We start from the raw sequence: 22,228 nt of genomic DNA, 5'->3' as shown, positions 1-22,228 counted from the left end.
GTGTGGAGCGTCCTATGACATTGATGAGATGCTTCCTGAAAAACTTACATTGAAAATATGGCAAACTCACTCTTGCTATTAATAAGCCGCGTTTATCGTATGATTATTTTCTGCGCGATTGGTGTGTTGCCCAGAGTAGGTTGGAATCGACGCTAAGACGGCGATGGTCGCATAGGGGGTGGGTCCAAAATCAGAGAGATGATAATAAAAAAATAATAATAAAATAAATAGTTTTCAGTTAAAATAACTTCAATGTTGGGCAATTAAAACGTTTGCGTTCTGCAATAATGTGTTTCAAATGATTCAACTGGGACAGTCTCTTATTTTGTAACAGGGCATCATCTCTTCTGCTTATTCCGTTCGCACTGTTGTTCACACTATATCTTCAGATGGTAGTAACTGCTAATACCTATTGGGAGAACAAACAATAATGAAGTCTTATTTGAATCTATTTATATTCGAAAAAATATATATTATTTTTTATAGTTTGTTTAGACTGTCTTACTATACCTTTCTTATCTGCTCCAACATGAAGAATCGTAAGAGTTCTTTTTTTTAATTTTCAGTTTGTTCTTGCAATTATTTTCTCCAACCTCGGTTCTATGTTTTCATCAATTTCTGAGATACTATACACTGAGTTCATCCGCTGAAGCAATTTCTTTCATATGCGGAGTTAAAGTATTCGAGTTTAATGCCCAACGCACAACAACTTTTGTTTTGCACACATTTTTTTTTTTAATTTTAATGAGAGCGAGTGAGATCTCTATTTAGTCATCTCGCTCATTCTATAAGCAGTTTCGAAAACTCAACGGTTTCGAAGCTCATAGTCGCTTTCGGTGCCATGCTGTTTCTTCTATTGTTCTGCTGGATGAGGTGATTTTTTTGACTGATTGTGTGGAGAATCTTCGAGTAATATTCAATGATACTCTCACGTGGAGTAATCATTTCTCTGAGGTGTGTAGGAAGGTTTATTATGGTCTTCGGACTTTGCGTCGACTCCAGTCCTTTACCCCTATCGAGACTCGTCTACTTCTGGTGAGAGCTTTGCTCATTCCACATTTTACGTACGGAGCGGAACTTTTTTTTGCAACTGACAAGACTTCTTCAAAAATGCTGAATAGGGTCAAAGGAACGTCTATTCGACAGGGAACCCCTATTGACACTTTTGTCAAAATGTTGAAAATTATTTAATGTATCTAGTAAAATATAAGTAATATAGCGTTTTTTCTGTAACATGCCTTTTACTAAACAGAGATGTTCAAATTTCGTATCCCAAATGGTACAGAGTAGGGTGTCAATAGGTGCTGACACGAGTTCTTAAAGTGTCAATAGACGTTCCTTTTACCCTAGAGCATTTAACTCTCTTGCGAGGTATGTATTTGACCTTGGCCGTTTTGATTATGTCTCCTCTTGGGCCGCCAAGATCCTGGGACGGGCATTGCTGGACCACTTTCAGTCTCGGGCTGTTGGGTTCATCTGTCGCCTGTTATGGACAGGTCGACCGGCATATCTTGCGGAGTTGATTGAGCGCGGGCCGTCGGAGAGGTCTTCGTGTCTGCTCATTCCAAGATCGGTGGGTCGTATCCTGCGTTGCTCTTTATTCGTTGGGGGAGTCATTTTTTGGAATGAACTCCCACGAACTCGTAAGCGGGAGCTTTTGAGTCGTTTTTCGTCATTGATTGGGAGTGTATAAGATCTGTTTTTCCTTTTCGTTTTATTTTCCTGTTGTTCATTTGCATTTTTTTCTTTTATTACGCACACTTTTCTTGTATAAGAGGGCATGCCCAACTGTTTTATCAATAAATGTAAATGTAAAATGCAAAACAGTTTTGTTTATTTTATGCTTAGTTTTCTCACGTTTTAATCGTCTTATCTCACTGATTATTAAAATGTGACTGATCGCAAGTAGCCGAATTGTACGAAACATGCCTGAAACATGTCCTGCAGCAAGATGTTTGTAGAGAGAAAGAGAGGCCATGAGCGCAAATCCTATGAAACTGTCAAACTTCTCTTTTTATCACGTTTAAGAGGAACAAACCGAACTGAAATACACAGCAATGAGCAACCCCTGATTCTTTTGTCATCAGCAAGAACGCCGTACAAGAAATTATGGTGAAGTGGTCGTTTTCTTCCGAAACTTCCCGATCCCAAAATATCGATGTATGTGTAACTGAATCATATATTAACCTACGACATGGGTATGTATGCGTATGTCACCGAATAGCAAAAATGAGAGAAGCGAGAGAGAAAGAGCTCCGTCGAAGGTTCAGTTGTGTTGAGGCATTTGCTACAGCAACATAAAGTAGTGAACCCGACTGGAAGGCAGACGCAGCAGCTGCAAAAATTCACTCTTCTCATTCATTTGGTCTTGTTGAATTTAATGTGATCTTTTTTTTTCTTCGTCTTAATTTGTGACAGTAAATGAGTTAAAAAGCCTAAATACTGATTTTATTTTAAAATACAGTATTCTGTATTGTTGTAAAAGTAAAATTCGGGAAAATTGTGCAAGGAAGACGCCAGCCCAGGCAGGAAATAAGTGAATTTCCAAAGTGATTTTTCATCATTATTGGATGCATATGGCAGTCTTCCATCATAAGACACCCTGGTGACCTCTGGTGAATATATTTCTTCTTCAAAAGGGCATTAGAGTGATATATTGTGAAATGACATAGGAATATTGAAATTCCATAAAAATGCTGAAATTCTTCCCCACCTTCATGGTTTGATGACATTATCCCATACAAATACAATGACACGAATAAAGTAGCAAAATCATAGTGCATTGCTAACCCTTCCGCTCCGGATATGCAGTGAAAATGGAGGATAATTCTTTTACATTTTGCTAAAGGTTTTATTTATTAATATGCAAAATTGATATCAAAATCTAAGTTAATACCTTGGTTAATATTTAATAATATTCATAATAATTTTTAATAACTAATAATAAATGATATTTATAATAAAATAAAATGCAGAGATTTTTATATATGTTTTTTAATCAATATATTAATCTTAAGTCTTAGACAAGTGAATAAAATCGTTGAGATAATAAAATATTGAACTTCATAAAATTTCGAAACATTTCATTCATAATGACTAATTGTCCTTTGAAAGCTTTTCATAATGCTTTTATAATTTTATAGTACTCTTTCACAAAATTGGTTAATATCTTATAAATATCTATGATTCATCTGAAATTTATTGAAAAATTTAGGAATTCTTCTTATATCATTGAATGAATTGAAGATTTAATGCATTGAATGCGTGTAGTGAGTCGGAGTGATAAAACAGTCGCAGAAGAAGTTAAAAAGATTAATGCAATCGGTTCCCTATTTTGATATGACACAACGAGATTGACAAACTTTGAAAGTGGATCATCCGTTTTCTAGCATTTTAACTAGCAGTAGTGTAAATTTAATAAGAGCAATAATGCCCTTACCGTATTGTATAATTTAAATTTTGGTATAAGGATAAATAAGGTTATTAACAGTTATCTTTAGGGCCGACGCAGGCCTGAAGATTAGCAGAGATGGGTTAGCGTAATTACAATCAAAATAATTATTAAGCTATTTCCATCAATCGTAAACTGAGTTGTCTAAATAAACTAAATTAATGGTTTCAAAACAGGTGTGATTTATGAATAAATCACACTTAAAAATGGATCACATAAAACTGACCTCGGTTGAGTTCAATTAGACGCTATTGTAGTAGGATTGTCTTTTCTTGCATTCCGGAATTATAATGCATCTGTGACTTTTGATACAATTTCGATTTACATTTTTGTTATCTTGATGGATATTTATCAAGCCTGGGTATTTCAAGATAATTAAGAAATAATAAAAAAACTTCATAGAATCAGATTTAACAGAACTTAGATCAGAGGTGTGCAAGAACCGTTGAAACCGAATAAACGTCAAAATAAGTTTGCTCAGGTAGCGTTTTGACCATTGACGAACAAGCTTTATTTGACGTTTTTTCGGTTTCAAACGGTTCTTGCACACCTCTGACTTAGATATTACTGAGTTCATATTTTTTGACATGCTATAAAAACTATAAAATAGGGTTGCCATATGAGGCAAATAATGCCATATTACTTACGTTCTGGCATAAAATAAAATTGTAGAAACCTACGTATCTTCTTAAATAATGCGGCTTTAGATCTCATATTCATGTCACGGTTCCTCACTGAAATAACTTAGTTGGGGATCTCAGTGGCGCAATAGGCAAGACCGGATTGGGCGGTTGAAATGTTTGACTCGACTCTCTTAGTTATAAGTTCAAGTCCCGCCGGGTGCAATCAACTGAATGTCAGGAAAAGACATTTTAAGTGCGATAAAACGTAATACAAATGCACCGCCTCTGTCTAAAAGTCTGGGAGCATGGAAGAAGCATTCACACTGCGGAGAAGGCGCTCCTGGATGGTCTTCACATGGACTTAGCGGATTCTTCCACCACGGAATACAACAGCAATATAACAACGTGATTACATTGTAACAAAGTATTCCGATACGATTAATAACTTAGTTGGTAACTAAGGATAGGAGTGATACCTTATATCTAAATTGAGATTTAGATTTAGTGTTTATTTAAATTTCTTATTGTAGCAGTCAAATTTCCCGCCTAATAGCCATAAATGCTCTGTTAAGGCAACCCTAAATATTAAAGACGCAATGTCTCCTTTCTAGGCCAGCGTCTCTGGTGGTGGAGAAGACGACTGTGTTAGAGTTAGTCGATCGTACGATCTCAGTGAGTACGGACGTCAGTACTTGGTGAGTCGTGAAAGTGTTAGGACGTAGTGCGGAAGCTCGAAACAGTCTGGAGCCCACACCAGTCGATGCATAAGCAGGTCATTCCCAATTATTATAGATATTAGAACAGAATTTGGTTTGTCCCTCACATCATATATATCATTAAAAGCTAGTAGGCTGTGAAATGACATTTTTTTAATGGTAACCGTGTGTCCGCTGCCGTCTTAGCGAAAACTGCAAAACATATCCATCAAAGTTTCGATGGTTCAGACTAACTGCCAAACGACAAATTTTAAGGAGAGAAATTTAAAGCCGATATTTTTCATGTAGAGTATAGAGTTTTTAAGATATCGTACCTGTTACGACTGTTATCGTATCTACATTTTTTATGTCAGAATTTTATACAAGATATCGTCCTTTGCACCAAATGCAGATACAAAATAAATACAGACAGGTAACGATCGATGCAACCAATGATATAAAAATCCTATAACCTTACACACGCAGGGAAGGTAGAGAGTATGAAGAAGTGAAAAATCTAGGTTTAATAGGATGTGGCAGAAAATTGACAAAATTTCCCTTGATTTTCCAAATTTTATTCTTAACGACGCTTTGAAGATGAATGTCTCTTAATCAGGTATCGAATATTATTAAGAAAAACACGTATAGACGGGAAACAGTTACACTGCACTTGGACTTAAATCACAGCTCGTAATTTGAAGTTTATCGTTACTGATCGATTTGTCGATCATTCAAATGATGAACTGCTAATCTCGAGCTGTGATCCTCAAAGCGTCGTAAAGAATAAAATTATGAAAGTCAAGGAAGGTCTAGTCTTTTCGTTCATTTTCTGGTGTCACGAGATACTAATAAAGTGAAAAAAACGAATTTTATGAAATTTCGATTTGTTCAAGTTTTATTTTGAACCGTCGATTTAAAAAAAAATATCGCATTCTAAGCAACTATTTTACTGACCCTCGCTAGGATCAATTTTATGCTTTATTGTATCACTACAAGACTAGGTCTTCATTGATAAACCACGATCGTCAGACCCAAAGCTTATTAAAAATTGTTTTTTTTTTTAAAGAAATCTTCTGTAGTACTGTATGAAGAAATGTCAAAATCTATGAAAATATTTTTTTAATGAAAATTCCTCTTAAAGTGTAATGATCTTTAGCCCCAATCCAGTACATCAGACTGTGACTTAAACTTTAATGCCCTAGATACACTAACGACTTAAGTCTGAAGGCGGTGTAATTTAATTAAATTCAAAATAATGATTTGACTAAATACCTATTAGTTTCCCACTAATTAAGTCGAACACGGATTAGTTAAAAACTAATAGAAATGTAATCTGATGATTATTTTGATTACAATTACGTTAAGTCGTCTCTCGGCTTAAGTGGTACGTGTGTAGAGGACATAAGACTCTTATACGGACTGCAGACTAAAGGTTTAGCCCAAAGGGTAGATAACTATGCCGCTCACGGTTCACTCGAGTGCCGATCTGTGGATCTCTTGCCGATCTTCTGCAAGTACGTCTACAAAATTAGTGTTTCCAGTTAAGTACATTAAAACAGAGGTGAGCAAGAACCATTTGAAACCGTATAAACGTCAAATGAGAATTGTACGTCAATAGTCAAAACGCTACCTGAACAAACTTATTTTGACGTTTATTCGTTTTCAAACTGTTCTTGCTCAGCCCTGCATTAAAATTTACCACTGGAATTCTCTGTAGGAAATTTATAATGTTATATGAGCTTAAACGAACGCTATACTTTATAAGAGCGAACTGTCAGTTAAATACGCCGATTCTTCGCTAAAATCGTGCCGATCTGACGATTTCTGGTCAAATTGTGCCGATCTGTCGATTTCTTAGCAAAAGAGTGCCAATCTGTTGATTTTTGCCGCTCACAGTTCACTCTGATAGCCACTTATTCACCCCTTGGTTTAGCATAGTTCTCGAAAGTTTCAAAATCCTAACTAACAACCAATTTTATTGGTTTTTCAGAATCTAAGGGCCTTGACAGACATGAGGATTAGCCGAGAGACGGCTTAGCGTAATTATATTAGAAATAATGGTCGAACTACATTTCCGACATTTTCCACTAAGTCGTCTCTCGGCTTAAGTCGTAAGTGTGTCTAGGGCATAATACATCGTTTGCTCTAAATAATCCAATCCTAATTTAAATTTCCAAAAAAAAAAAAATTGAGTAGGGTGGAAAGAATACCTCTTCGACAAGGAACCTCTATTGGTAATCTTTTCAAAATGTTGAAATTAATTTAATGCATTTAACAAAATCTAAGTGATATTTTGTTTTTTCATTAATCTGCGTTTTTCGATAAGGATAAGTGTTCGAATTTTGTGTTCCAAATGGTATAGAGTAGGGCAGGGACATGACGTTTCCTATGTTTCCCATATGTTTCTAGCGTGCCGAAAAATCTTTGGAATTTATTCGGTGTTTTCTGTCATTGTGGAATGAATTATCAAAAAATACAGATACAAAATAAAAGCCAATTTAATATGTAATGAGCAACCGAAAACTCTAAATTGGCAACTTACGTAGTTTTGGAGATATCTCATGAAATATGTACGAAAGCAGGAATAAATTTACACTAAAACTGGTCGCATCTTTCAGAGCTAATGTCACCCCCGTGGAGTAGGGTGTCAATAAGTCCTGACACGAGTTCTTAAAGTGTCAATAGGTGTTCCTTTCACCCTAATAAGAAATTATAGCAGTTAAGCCATATGACTAAACTTTTGGTATGAAGCCCGTATTACATAAGTCTCTGTCTGAAGCTCATGTAATTGTTGTACACCTAAAATTATCTTCGTTTCAACATTAAGCTATCAAAGAAATATTTCAATAATTTATGAATTTAATAAATTTATTGAATCAGTATATCAAAAAACATCAAACGATCAAACAGCGTGTGATGAGCCAAAAGAATTAATAAGTTTTTATATTTTCCTCGTCTATTCGAGGCCTTACGCTAAAAGCATCACTTGAAAGTTTCAAAGCAACTTATTGAGTTAGTGCAAATGACTGAGAGGAAATGGCCATAATATAATAAACCCTCATTTTTTTCTTTCTCCCTATCAACCCAGTTATTGCATTTCCTGCAGTTTCAGGGTGATAAGTGCAGTGCATTTCATGACTGCATCCTTCAGAAGAGATAAGTAAATTTTATCACTAATCTTATGCTAGATTTATCCTCACTTTGATTGTTTTTAAATCAAAACTCAATTTTTTTAGTGAATGCTCAGACTTTAGAGATCTTATTCCAAATGTTGATAATTGTCTGCTACTGTTTCAAAATCATTAAGATGAAATTAGTCATAATTCTAATTAGGCTGAAGACTGATGCGTTGGCGATTTATCTCAGTCCGTTAATTAGTTAAATTGGAAAGTTGAATTGGCGGTAGTGAGTGTGTTGAGGAAAATTAGGAAGTTTTTATACAAAGCATTGTCACCAAAAACTAATTAAATTAAACTGAAAGTTAGACGTCACTATTTTAGCAACCGGTGTATAAATAAAACATTCCAAAACAGGTAAAACTAGTGTCATGCAAATAATTTGAAAATACGCATTTTAATCTGGTTTTGACCTTGGCAATTTGGAAAAAAAATGATTGGAAAAAAACGAGGTCAATGATGTGCATATTGAATAAGCTCATTATGTCAGCGGTATTTATAATTTTTTCTTAAGTAATTTTCTAGACGTCTTATACAGAATTAGGTTTAAATTGCAAAATTGTGAAAATAGAGAAGAGATATTTTCCATTGCAAAATGCGATTTGTCATAGAAAAACAATTTATCACTCTGCCTCATGCTCTACAATTTTTTATTACAAATCATTTAGGAATTTCTTTTTGTGATTTATAACAAAAAAAATATTATTAATATTTTTTTCAGATTTTGAACGCGCATATTCCTGGTATATCTTCAGAGCTCCGTAAAGATATTACTTCTGCAAAATGCCAATCGTGAATTCATCTTTACGTGCATTCTAAAGTGGAATTTATTAAATTCTGTGCTATTTACTGAGTGGATTTGTTCGTGATGATCCAGTGCAGTTTCTTTTCTCCACATCTTCAATACGAAAAGTACTGAAATTCAGTCTTTCGTAAAAAAGGCACGAGTATTTAACATTAAATGGCGAATTGCGCTATTTGGTTCCACATGAGATAACTCTGCTCTACTCCGCTGGACGGTTATAGAGCACCTCGAGTGTTTTTTTTTCAACACTTCACATTAATTCATTTCTCTGTGTTATTATTATTATACCAGTATTATAATTTTAAAACATAAAAGAAAGAAATAGTATTTCGAAGGTGTTTGTGCTCACTGGTTAGTAAAGTGAAATTATAAATATTTGAGTGCTTCGTGTGGTTTAAGAAGAAAAAAAAAGAAAGATTATTTTTTTTATTAAAAGAAGATGTGAAATACTGTTAGTTCAACGTTATTGGAGGATAAAAAGAAGAGGAGAAAAAAGAGTTTGTAAAGTGTCTGGTTAACACAGAAATCACTCAAGTGGATTCAACAATCGATATAGAGAAAACTGCACGGATTTTACACACATCATCAAGGATAATTAACTCTCATCTTTCTCTTTTGTCCACTGGATGTGTTATTGACAGATTTTTTCCTCAATCTGTTCAAGGTAAGACCACTCTTCTTTTTTTTTGTACATTCACGTTTATCATTGACTGGATACGATATTCACAGATCAAAAAAACAAAAAGCCCTCTTCGGATAATTAATTTCTGAAACAAAACACCTAATGGTTAATTCATATGATCTTGAATGGTTAAATTTGCGTAAAATTTGGCATGAATGTAAATTCAAATATAATGAGTGTTGCACTAAACACTAAAGATGCGTCACAGTGTAAATTTGTCGAACTATTTAAATTTAAACAATTAACAGTTTTAATTGTTGATCGTTAAATCAAGACAAAAGAATACATTAGTCTGGTAATAACCCTAAGAAATTTCCGTGCAAAAATCAAGAATTAATACTCTTGTTTTACTCCGGTATTCTAAATTATTCCATTAGAATTTTAAACTCTGAAACTAACAGTAGGGGCAATCGCGCTTTCGGACGATTTATACTTCGCACAAATCATTTTTTTTTTAAAGTGTTATAAATTAATTTGGCTCATTATAATATTATATTTTAATAGCTAGTCCAATTCCTCAAATTTTCAGAAAAGAGCAATGGGTGAAATCCATAGAGAACATAAAGAAAAAATTAAGTTTTCCGAAGCTTGAGTCGTCTGAAAGTAGCGCGCTTTTCCCTATTTGATATCATTTCCTTTAATGAAAATGTGTGACTTAAGATTAGCTATTAAAATATATTGCCAAATTCATTAAAGGAATATAGAAAACGATGAAGTGTTCGAAGCCATAGTATGTGCGAAGCCTGAAAGTTTTCCCCTACTCTGAGTCTTTTGTAGCGCTTGAAGGTGGAAGGTATTCCTTCTTGATCACAAAATAAAACCCTCTCATTTTCTGTTCAATTCACGAAATTTACAATAATTAAATTTGATTTTATTCAAAGAGGGTACCACATATGCACAAGATGCATGAAATTAGGTCATGACGACGGCATTTGAACGTGTTTAATGCTGCATTAGCAGATTAATAATTGCCTATTTAACGACAATCAAAATTCGAAGTGCCGATGTTACGGTGACGAGTAATTATGACGTGCTCAATGGCCATCAAAATGAAATATCTAAATCCAAAGAGTTTCCATTGACTATTTTTTTAATGCTAGCCTACACTGTGAAGTAATTTCCTCTCCAATTATTTTATTTGATACTTTTTTCTCAAACTTCGACCTGACACATTGACTTATCAAGGAATATAATGGGGTTAAAATGCTCAAAACAAATTTAGAGTTGAATTAAAGGGTTACGTGGGTCGAGAAGACCAAAAATTTTTTTTTTTCAACTTTATAAAAAATTTATGCTATTCAAGATCTTAGGCATATAAAAGTATATCCATTGAACTATGTTTTCAAAAATTTTCATCTAAAAATAATCAGCCAATGAGGCATGATTTTTTGAGATCTTTTTTTTTTTGAAAAAAAAAAACATACTTTTCGGTGGACAAGATTTATCAGAATTGGTTTATCTGAGATCCAAAAAACAAATATTGCCTGTCAACAAATGGGTTATACTAGCCCTTGAACGAAGGATTTTTATGTTTACTCGATCACAACTTATTCTACAAGACGAAACATAGGGTGAAAGAACACCTTTTGACACTTTAAAAATTTATCATGCCATACTTTTTGACCCTTTTAGTACCGATTTAGGATATGAAATTTGAACTTTTTTTTATAAGAAAATGTAGATTACAGAAAAAAACATCATAGGGTCAAAGGAACGTCTATTGACACTTTAAGAACTTTCGTGACTTTCCTGACTGATATCTTCTATTGTATTAAATTTTTTTGTGTTTAAATATTAACTTATATCAACTTATTAATTTGACTACCGTTCAGTATCATTCACTTTTCTCAAAATGTTTGAAAAACTAAAAAAAACTGTATTTTTTAAGATCATGACTAAATGCCATATCTATTGACACTTTCGGTATCTATTGACACACGAAATTTGAACACCTATTGGACACTTTTTCTTTACACCTTTGATTGAGATTTTGGCTGAAAACTTCCTTATTGCACTGGATGACTCCATCTGGGGGACTGCCAACCAGGGAATCTATTAAATCTCCATCCAGAACGTCCCGTCCTTCCGTAAGAAACTCTCCCTCACAGAGATTTCTGTAAATCTTATGTCCCTTCACAGCAGCCATTCTCGTGATGATAAACTTCTCTATCCTCATAATCTTACATTGTATTCCTTACAGGATGCAATGGGCAGCTTTTAGATTTATAAAACTTGACACTCTCCTTAAGAATTCTCTCTCAACAGCTTATAGACAATACTCTTTCCATTGGGGCATCTCTGGTGCAGTCGAAATTTTTCTCACGCATTAGATTTCTGCAGTGCTAGAGCTGAAGGAAGTTCTACTATAAAAATATCACCAGTGGCAACTCATCAACAAACATTCTTAGTCTTTTTTGCGCACAAACACTTAACTTGTTAGTAATTTCACTATTTCTTTCACAAAAATGCAGCAACTTTGCTTACTTTTATTCATTCTTCTTATTCTTCTTCATCTATCAACCTGATACAAAAGTCGGCAATCTGTACCTGTCAATAGACGTTGAAATCGACGATTTTGTCTCGGTTTATTGACACTGTAATTAAATTCATTTTAATTAAAATAAATTGATGCAAATTGTGTATTAAATTAAAACTTAGTTATTTTTTGACTGTTATGCAACAGTTATACGTTCATTTTATTAAAAAAAAATAGAAAAAAATTATTTTTGTAAAAGCTTCCTTCTTACATTTTTTCATAAGAATCTTGAAATTTCTCCACGTCGACAATTGAAATTGCTTAAACCTTTTTAAAACCTTCTTAAATTCGCAGAACAGTTCTAGAAAAGGGTAGGTTAAAGGAAAGCAGGTCAGATTACATGAATTTCACTAGATATAAACAATTTATATTAAATAAATTTCAATATTTTGATGAGAGTGTCAATAGGGGTTCCCTGTCGAACAGACGTTCCTTTCACCCTATTAGGGGACTGTAGGCATGGTTCGCACAGAGTGATCCTTCAAACGATGCGAATTTTCTCTTTGTTTGCAAAGAGCTGACCTACCATTTCTCATCTCGTTTCATGAGCTTAATAATGATCTATCTTATGATTCAGAAATGACGAACTAGCTCTTTGCAAACAAAGGAAAAATTTGCGTTGTATGAAGGTTCACTCTACGCGAACCATGCCAACATTTCCCTACTTTTGACAAAAATGTCAATAGGGGTTCCCTGTCGAAGAGGTGTTCCTTTGATTCTAATGTAAAATACGTCAAAAATGGTATTTGTGTATGAAATTCTCTCAAAAATTCAAATTTAATTATTTTACAAAAATCTTTCGTTCAAGGATTAGTTTAACTCATCAATTAATAGGAAATATTGGTTTTTGGGTTTCAGATAAACCAATTTAGAGAAATCTTATCCACAGAAACGTACGTTTTTTTTTCAAAAAAGGTCCCCGAAAATCAGGTCCCAATGGCCGAATTTTTAAAATTTTAAAATGAAAATTTTAGAAAATAAAGTTTATCTATGTTTTACTTTTATGTGTCTAAAAACTTGAATTAAAAAATTTTTTTGTCATGTTGAAACAAAAATTAAATAAAATATGCTTTTTTGTCTATTTTTACCCACAATCCCTTAAAAATCATCGAAGAGTTTTTGCAAAAACTTGTGTTTTTGCATATACTTAACTTTCTTTTTTAGAATATTCAAAATTTGTCATATTAAAACCTCTGATCCTATTTGTCATAATCTTTTTTATAATAAAAGATTCTCAGAAAATTCTGAAATGTTGTATTTCTTTTTAATAATTCTATAAATTCAGACAAATGACTTTGAAGCGACTCATATAAGTGTAATTAGTACGTTACACGTGACAGTAAAATTTACGTGGTTATGACTAGTTTTTGCTACTTGGGTTGTTATCTATCTTTAGATTCCATTTCTCATATGTAGCCACTACCATCTTAAAGTCATTTCTAATTCCTTAGGAATGAACAATGAAAAATTAATCGGTGTTTGCATCATTTAGTGCAAAGTTATAAAAAAAACCACATTAAGGAGATGTTGACGCAGAATTTATTTTAATTTACTCTACGGCTGCGTTTATATAAAATATAATAAATTGCAAAAAATTGTTTTCGTTTAGAAATTATAAGTTTATGAGACAATTTTGGGATTTTTCTAGTATAAAGTAGCTTTTTCATCGGTTATTTGGTCAAAAGAAAACAAAAACTTTATAATGTGACACAATACAAATTAAAATTTTAACAAAGATTCTTATAAATTTTTGCTGCTTAAATGTGCTAATGTGTGTATTATTTTAACATTTAATAACTGAAATTATGATTTTTTTCTTTAGTGATAGGAGCTCGCCTTGACCTAAGAAAATTATATAAAATTGATACAAATAGCATTATTAATGTTTCATATTAAAAGGAATAAGAAGCCCTAGCCCCTATAAGTTCGTTTTATTATCACTAAATGAATCAAATGTCTAGCAAATTAACTGAATTAAAGACAAAAATTACACTTTTGAGAGCATGTTAGTGACAATTTTGGTAACTTTCTTGTACTTACGGCAAGATGAGGTAATTTGGAACCATGTCTATTTTAGCATTTTGAGTTTTTCTCGTTTTTCTCACTGTTTTAAATGGTCAAAGAGAAAAATAAAACCACGAGGAATTACAAGACTTCACATTCGGGACTACTCTTTCGTTATTTTTTCCTTGTGCCATCTAAAACTGTTAGAAAATCTCAGAGTTCCAAATTAGACATGATTCTAAAATACCCCATCTTATACATAGAAAAATGCTGAAAAATTTTGTAATTTATAAATTTTTCAATATTTCGTTTAACAAAGCCGTCAACAAAACATTCGAGAAATTATAAACAGGTTATTTTTCCGTTTATCGCAATTTCCATTTAAATCACACGAAAATTTTTACTTAAGGTCTATACTTCGGTTGAGATGATTTTCATTTAGCAAAACTCACTTATAAGATTAAGTAGAAAAATTCAGGTAAACCGTAAACTCTCTGGAAATTGGAGCAAAATTTTCATATTTATGAACTCTGTGGACTTTCTTCCGGTTAATATTATTTTCCAGTTTTCTAAAAATATTTAAAAAAGAAATTTAAAAAAACGTTAATAAAACTGTTAGTAAAAATACAAACAAAACGTTGCAACATATATATGTAACTTTGTAACATATATAGGGTAAATGTACCAAATTTTGGCATAGTTGCATGCAAGCGCCAAAATCTTAAATTTGAAATGTAATATTTTTAATACAAATTGATTTTTTGGTACTTCTGGAGTACTGCTTGGAACCTTACAGACAGTTTATCGTCTTTGGTTTATCTAAAATCATTCTTAATGCATTTTGAAAAGAATTAAAATATAGTCATAGGCTTGGTTTATATTTCGACCACCCTAATTTTCATAGTTCCTTGCCCTTCTGGAATTCTTCCAGTCTTTTTCACAATATCTCGTTCGTCAAAGTGACACATTTTTTTTTGCATTGTAGAGTCTCTATAGGCCTAGAGTATGCAAAAACTAAAAAAATCATGGATATTTAAGCAACAAAGGAAGTGGCCGAAATTGTAAGCTGGTCGGAATTTGATACAGTTGTCCTATCCAATGGTTTTTCTGAGAGCTCCTAAATTACTCAATATAAGTCAGAAAATTTCAGATACTAATTATCGATCTCGAGAACATTTCCGTTCACCAAATCAGTGGCTTCTTTCTATTCGAAAATTTGGATAAAGTGAGAAAATCAACAGAAAATTTAAGTGGTAAAATATATAAAACAAACTGCACGACATAATGCAAGTAACTTTTTGTTAAATTTGTAGTCGTGGATGGAGTCACTAAACCATCTTGGTTTTGGGCACATGTACAATGTATGAGTTTATTTATGTATAGCGTATGATATTTGTAAGAAAATCATTGATGTATGATGAAAGAGAAAAAAAATGATTTCGTGCTTTGCATTGTTGCCAATAAAGCGGAAAATTTTTTTTCTGACTGAATTATAACATTTATAATTTTATTTTTGCCTGAGGGTTCAACATAACCAATTTATGCATCATTTGAATCATCAAGGTTTTCAAGAATGAGCAAGACATTTAACAATTTCTTTAGCAAGAAATATCTATAGTATGGTATTCGTCTACATGATTTCTTGCAAATATGCATACATAACTTTATTGTTCAATGGACTTTTCAATTTAAATGACACAAAAAGCTATTGGCATGGCAAAAAAAGCATCTAAAAATGAATGTATATGGAAAGTTCATCTGGTTACTTATGAAGTGCTCAATATCACAATAATTGCCCATGTAAAATAAATTTATTAATATTTACATTTAATGCATCTCTCGCATCATTGAATGCTTAATATTGGTTTGCAATTGCACTTTGATAGCTTTAAAACTTCTTCCACATTTTCCTTTTTCATTGTGTTGGATGTATTCCGTGAAATTTTTCGTTGGTGTGTTGTTGATGATGGTGATCACAGACCGTAGAACCGGTTAATAATCTTTCCATCGTCATGATTCTCTGAACGCGAAAGATTCAACACATGAACTAACGTGGGGCTCACGAATTTAATTTCATTTTACTGTGTTTGCGAAGAAATTCTTGCCCTTAAAATTTTTTTTGTCCTAAATTCACTATTTTAAACGATGCTGCCATAAAAAAACTTGCTAACTCTTATAACTAACCACTATATATACACGTAGATATGTACAAAAATGGTGCTTTTTGCAAGTTGAGTCACACCCGAAACCTGCTTGTTATATCGAGTTTGACCCAAAATTCATGACTGATCTGACCACACAAGCGCTAATTGCTAAAGGAATCAGTGACCTTTTCTTCAATTTGAACGCACAAAAATTACAGGTTAAAAGGTAAGCTGGGTGCTAATGGAAAATTCGTTTAACGATCCGATAGTTTATTTCCCATTCGCTTGACTTGAGTTACTCAAAGGTTCTGACTGAGATGCACCCAAACTCTTTAACTCGCTTTGGTCATGGGTTTCGGATTTAGAATACCACAAGAAAGGGCTTGAAAGTGAAAATATGACGAAAACTGTGAATAAATTTGGTACATTCTACCGCACAAAGAATATACTATTGTAGCTTCAACTCTTACTTCTGCTTTGAAAATTCAATGTCTTAATAAAATCACATGGAAGACGTGGTTCAAAAATGTTATAGTGAATTTAGAAAGATACAATTGAAATCAGTTACATAAATTATGTATGCATATAGCTGTTACATGATGAGTGAAATATCATATGCAAAATTCTAGTCTTGAGACTGAATCCATGGAAAGTAGTTTTTAAGTTGAAAATCTACGTTTCAGAGACACTCTATGTAAATTATCTGACCAAGATACGATTGCATAATAATTTTCCTGTACACTCTCTCTCATACTGTCTATCTCTTGTTTTTTTCTTTATTCACATAATCGGTTTTCTTCATACATTGTATATAACAACGTGAATCACAAAATAGGTATGTTACATTCATATACTGACACTGTGTGTAGAATTTTCTTTAGAAAATACTTAACTTGTCATACATGCACCAAACACACTGTTTATAATATTTTAGTAATTTGATATATCTATCATATACGTATTTGAAACAAGTTTCTATTCGAACAATTATCACAATCAACTTGTATGGAAAAAGTGTAAAATGAGCTATATTTGTTTGCTTAAAGGATTTAATAGTGTACAAGCTCTTTTCATATTTATATTTCTCGATTTCTCGTTTTATGAGCTTGTTCCACTTTTTTTCCAAATATTCATGATCATGGACATTTGTTTGTTAAATTTGTATTTTACAAACAATTCGCTGGTTGTCTGGAGAGAAGAAGATATCCTTAATTGGACCACTAATCAGTTGGAATTTATTCTTCAAAATAATGGTCTTTGTTGACCCAATTACGGATCTTCCCGGATTGATCTGAAAATCGATGATTAAATCGTTATTTCTGTTTCAAAATTACTGTGAATTAGGAAAGTTTGATAAATTCAAAAGGATAATATCGATTAATAGAGAAATAACCCTGGTTTAATAAAAAGTTTTTGTAACTAACTAAAAAATCAGGAAATAATGACATAAGTATAATGATAATAGTGGCATCAAAATCAAAAAATTGTTTGTTTAAGACAAGAAAACGGGCACGTGACTTGGTTTAGGTCATTGGACTAACGTATAATGGTATGTGTCGCTGGCATGAATTATAATCTTAATGCGAAAACTCTGCGCAACACAAGAACTATTCTTTACGACCTTCAAATCGCATTAATATGCTTAATTTTTACATACACAATGCATCCATTTGGCACAGAATACGATTCAAAGTACAGGTAGATTCAAGTTATACACATAAACGTTATACCTACACGAGTGCTTTAGAATTTAAAATAAATTATATTTTATTTATTTATACTGGCCACTTTGGGCTATATCGTACATTTTACTAGTTTAAAAGTGTTTATTTATCTTAATACGCTTTAGGGTAAGTGTGCCAAATTTCGGCATAGTTGCATGGAAGCGCCAAAGTCTCAGGTTTGAATTGTAATATCTTTAATAGAAATTGATTTCTTTCATTCCTTCTACTTAAGGAGTGTTGCTTAAAACCTTGTAGACAGTTTATCGTCTTTATTTACTTTAAAATCATTCTTAATACATTTTTAAATGAATAAAAATGTAGACATAGCTTTGGTGCCCTATTTCGGCCACCTTCATTCTCATAGTTCCTTGCCCTTCGGGAATTCTTCCAATGCTTTTTTCACGTCATGTCGTTTGTCGAAGCTACATTTTTTGTTATTATTTTGCATTGTATAATCTCTACAGTATGTAAAAACTAAAAATTCATGGAAATTCGAGGAACAAAAAAGTGGCCGGAATTTCAAGCTGGCCGGAATTTGGCACACTTACCCTATAAGACTATTGTATATAGCAAGACGTCGGGCCAGAGATCACTCCGTCCAAGTGCTGTCAATCTTACAAATTACATTACGAGATCTCCAAATATGTTCTCAGAAGTGGGATCGGATTTAGAATTAAATACTGAATTTTAATTTGAATTGAAAATTCACTCAGATTTAGATTCGATTCAGATTTCTTCAGATTCAGATTTATTCAGGACTTCATGCCCCTTTTGGAGTGCAACAAATTGGGACTATACTTTAAAAGTTTACTAAAAATGAATTAAAATAGAGAGTTAGTATAAAAACATGTTGTGTCCGTTTGTTGATATCGTAGCCCAACTTCAAAGATTTTGGATTTTTTTGTTAAATGTTGTTCTTGTTGAAGTTCGTTTTTTGTTTTAGAAAAATCCTAAAGTATTTTATTAGGATTCAAGATTTTCAAAATTTATTTTAAATATTCAATTATTTATATTTGAAATAATTTATATTTAATAATTTAATTGTTGTTGATTTAATGTTAACTATTTAAAGATGAGTGGAACACTGCTGTCCGAAAATCGCAAATAATTTTTCTTACTATTTAGTGGACAAAATAATTTTCTATTTCTATAGTTAAAAAATCGTTTTCGTTTATAGGACACCGGTGTTCCACTCGTTTTTAAAGGGTTAAAAGTGTCACTAACTTTTTTCGAGTGTTTTCAATGTGTAGTAATTTGCTGCAATTTTAAAATATTTCTAGATTTGAAATTATCTTATTAAAATTTATGTCAGATAAAACACTTTAATATTAACAACCACTTGATTTTTATAATATTGTATCTCTATCATCATAAGTGAAAAAGTCATTGAACCTGAAGCTTCGCTTAAGATGTCAAAATGCTTAAGATATGGACTAACGTAAATCCTTAACTAATTTAAGGATTCATTTTCAAAAAAATTAAAAATAGATGATTAAGTCGAACAACTGTCAAATTAAATTACGTAAAAATGAACTTCATTCAATTAACTCCAATAAATATTCTTTAATGATGCTTCGTTAAATTTTGACAAAATGAAGTATGAAAATTTTTGTTGTCTGGAATGAAATTTATTTATTACACACCGTGGTAAATCATACAAGTGCAAGTCTTATGAAGCTTGTCTGCGAAAAACAATGAGGCGCAATAATTCAAGTAATTAAATTAAAGTTTAACTAAGTTTATGAGAATATTCTGTAAAATACATATTACGTGTGAAACCTTGAGTGGCTATTATTGGCAATTTCAATACCACGTGTTTTGTGAAAAGACAAAACCAAACTGATTCACTTTTTCAATAGTGCCATTGATTATAGTCGGCAAAATAGGAATTTTAATGACATATTCAAAAGCCGTATATGTAGAGATGTTTCTTATGTAATATAACAATAAAAAGAATACATTGATACTTGAATTCACTTCCATTATGTTGTTAGACTATATAGAATAAAAATAAAACAGGAAATTGGATGTTATACTCCATTTGGTACAACCCTGTAAAACATTCAAAACATCCAAATTTATTTGAATTTATAGTTGTAAATAGTAAAAAGTTTCTATTATGTTTATGTTATTCAGTTATGTTACCTATTTAGTGATTTAATAGTTTAATGGTGAGCTTTTTGGTTGTCTAAGCATAAAAAATCTCAAAATTCTGATTGTGCGGCAAGATTCTCAAAATATAACCTATTAAAGGATTTTTCATTCTTCAGAAGAGGGATATGTTTCGTTTTATAAATGGATATCAACTGGATTTTATATATAAAGATCAGGCACAACACGAAAAGACGTAAATATCAACGGTTTCATTTCATACTATTCTAATTTTACTTAGAATCATATTACTGCGAGATATATGTTGTTTCTGGGATCGAGATCTAAAATTGGTAAAAATTTGGTGGTCATCAGAAGTTCGGATAAGGAGATATTCAATTTTTTCGGAAAAAAATTACAAGGGCATCTTAGGAAATTGCTAACTTCAAATGGCTCTGCTGAAAAATTGCCATTCTGAGATAGAGTAATATGGAATGAACCCATGGATGGGAAGGCATAATGTAAAAATTAATTTTATAAATTAAATACAGTAGACTCTCGCTAATTCGGCTCTTTTAAGATCGGGCTACCTTTTAATTCGGGCGGCAGTTAAATTTGGAAAAAGTTTGTTGACATTTTTCAAGTTCGATTATGATTATCGAATGAAGCAAATGTGATCAAATTTGCTATGCTTTATCTCAGTTGTGATGTTATTTTGCATATTAAGGGGCTTTCATTAAATTTACAATTAATATGAGCATGTGAACTTAATATGAGTATGCAGATAAACAAAAAATCGTTGAATTTCAAACAATTTGATGCCCGAATTTCTCTCTAATTCGGGTGATTTTTCGATCCTAAATGCCCGAATTTGAGAGAGTCTACTGTATGACTCATACATCGATAAAATTAATTAAAAAAAATATAGCACACGGAGCAATAGCGTTAAAAAAATTACCAAAAAAAATCGTACAAGGGAAATTTAATTTCGATTATCCTTTGACTTGCATTATGGTGTCTACACTCTACACACTGGAAGCAATTTTCGTCAAAAATTGCCTTTTTAAAAAAAAATCCGACGTTTCTCCTTACAAGGATAGGGGAAATTTTCTTTAAGAGGGAATTTTTTAAAGAAATTGCTCTTAGTGTGTAGAGGCCTTTAGTCATTAGTTTATGAATCTGACATCTATTCCTGAAAACGCCTGTCCATTTTTGAACATTTTGTACATTGGTACTAACGTCAGTAACCTAAAGTAATTCACTCAATCCGCATATTTCGGATAAAAAGTGTAATATGACAGCTATCTCCCGGATATTGAAAGACAAGTAATGAATGGTTTTCTATACCCTTAAAATTTGTACAGTCATCGTTGAAATAGATTAGGAATAACCTATGACATGAATTAAATTTGACAGATAGTGCTGTTACAACTGATTGTTCTATTCCCGTTTGATCAGATAATCCTGCATTAAACCCTGAAATGATCCTTATCTTTCATACCTGACTTTTAAGAAGCTCCGATATAAAATACACCTTAACAAATACATTCAAAGGGCACTGTTTTTGCGCTCTTAGTGACGAGCATAGGAACTAAAAAAAAATAGGGGTGTCAACCGTGTTGCTCAGGTGTCATTGATAACATGAAATTAATCTCCAAGATGTTTTATTGTTTTGAAAGTTACACATTAAAAAAGTAGCAAACCTATTACTATTATGTCCACAATAACTTTTATTTTGTAAACATGTTTTTCACATTTCAATGAGAGTGAATGAAATCTAGATCAAGTCATCTCGCTCACTCTTATAGACAATTTCGGAAACATGTTTACATAACAAAAGTTATTGTACGTTGGACATTAGTTGCAAACGTATTACTATTAATTTTACATGGATATTTTTTAGGGGGTATTTTTTATACATTCTAAAGTGTTTAGTCGTTATCACTGATTAAACGAAATGTATTATTGTAGTTTTTAATTCTACATTCTACCATTCGTACAATATTTGGAATTAAAAACATGAGGTGCCGGAGACAATTTCATTCGTCCGGCATTTAATATACGTAGAAAAATTCAGTCCTTAATTAAGACCTACCACTCAAATCTTAGCTTTAAGGACTGAGATAATGCCTAAGGCTGGGAAGTAAATTAAAGTCTTAGCGCCGGGCCCCCTTATCCTATGTCAGGCGGGTTGGTAGTAATTACGGATAGAATAATCGTTTCAAATGATTACGAATATTGCAATTAAGTTAATCTTACTGCAGCCAAGACGTAGAAAGTTTTTTTTTTAAATATCA

The 22,228-nt window shown here is 32.3% G+C and overlaps 1 protein-coding gene across 1 annotated transcript in view; it reads left to right on the top strand.

Moving 5' to 3' along the window:
• Nucleotides 1–2,268: 2,268 nt before the first annotated feature.
• The window catches only part of LOC129804049 (probable serine/threonine-protein kinase nek3), a 50,355-nt gene continuing 30,395 nt past the window's right edge, over nucleotides 2,269–22,228 (top strand). The window contains exons 1-2 of the mRNA XM_055851062.1: nucleotides 2,269–2,615; nucleotides 8,667–9,414. The gene's annotated coding sequence lies outside the window, so the exon portion shown is untranslated. The remainder of the gene's footprint in view (nucleotides 2,616–8,666; nucleotides 9,415–22,228) is intronic.

The sequence above is a fragment of the Phlebotomus papatasi genome, chromosome 2 (assembly GCF_024763615.1).
Source record: "Phlebotomus papatasi isolate M1 chromosome 2, Ppap_2.1, whole genome shotgun sequence".
Lineage (NCBI taxonomy): Eukaryota > Metazoa > Arthropoda > Insecta > Diptera > Psychodidae > Phlebotomus > Phlebotomus papatasi.
This window is presented reverse-complemented; position numbering and strand designations above follow the sequence as displayed.